Source organism: Anopheles ziemanni, assembly GCF_943734765.1.
Source record: "Anopheles ziemanni chromosome X unlocalized genomic scaffold, idAnoZiCoDA_A2_x.2 X_unloc_69, whole genome shotgun sequence".
Classification (NCBI taxonomy): Eukaryota; Metazoa; Arthropoda; class Insecta; order Diptera; family Culicidae; genus Anopheles; species Anopheles ziemanni.
In genome coordinates, this window is record NW_026689838.1 from 74,332 (window position 1) to 75,000 (window position 669).

At 53.2% G+C, this 669-nt stretch overlaps 1 non-coding gene across 1 annotated transcript in view; it reads left to right on the forward strand.

Moving 5' to 3' along the window:
• The first annotated feature begins 564 nt into the window (after positions 1–564).
• LOC131292510 (5.8S ribosomal RNA) overlaps positions 565–669 on the forward strand; it is a 155-nt gene continuing 50 nt past the window's right edge. The window contains exon 1 of the ribosomal RNA XR_009190141.1: positions 565–669. This exon is cut by the window's right edge and continues 50 nt beyond it. This is a non-coding gene — a ribosomal RNA (5.8S ribosomal RNA).

Below are 669 nucleotides of genomic sequence, written 5' to 3' on the forward strand. Positions count from 1 at the left end.
CTTCGGCAGTCCTGGGTAAGATAGTTAGTTCTAGCTTGCCCTATGTGGAAGAGGACACGAAGACTTACTGTGGTGTGAAGCATAAAGTTCAGTTCTCCCCTGGTCCACGCCGCTTCGGCCGTCCTGGGTAAAATGGATTCATCCAGCTTGCCCTATGTGGAATGAGGACACTTTATGTTTCGTCTCTAAGCGGCGGCTTGCTCCTCCCTACGGGGAACGGGTATACGCGCACAGCGGCGGCTTACGTTATGGCAGTCATGGATGCCTTACGTTTCCATGAAAAGTGTGTTCCTCCCCTGGTCCACGCTGCTTCGGCAGTCCTGGGTAAGATAGTTAGTTCTAGCTTGCCCTATGTGGAAGAGGACACGTAGACTTACTGTGGTGTGAAGTATAAGGTTCAGTTCTCCCCTGGTCCACGCCGCTTCGGCCGTCCTGGGTAAAATGGATTCATCCAGCTTGCCCTATGTGGAATGAGGACACTTTATGCTTCGTCTCTAAGCGGCGGCTTGCTCCTCCCTACGGGGAACGGGTATACGCGCACAGCGGCGGCTTACGCAAGTTAGTCACCCTCGGCAGTGGATCACTCGGCTCATGGATCGATGAAGACCGCAGCTAACTGCGCGTCATAATGTGAACTGCAGGACACATGAACATTGATAAGTTGAACGC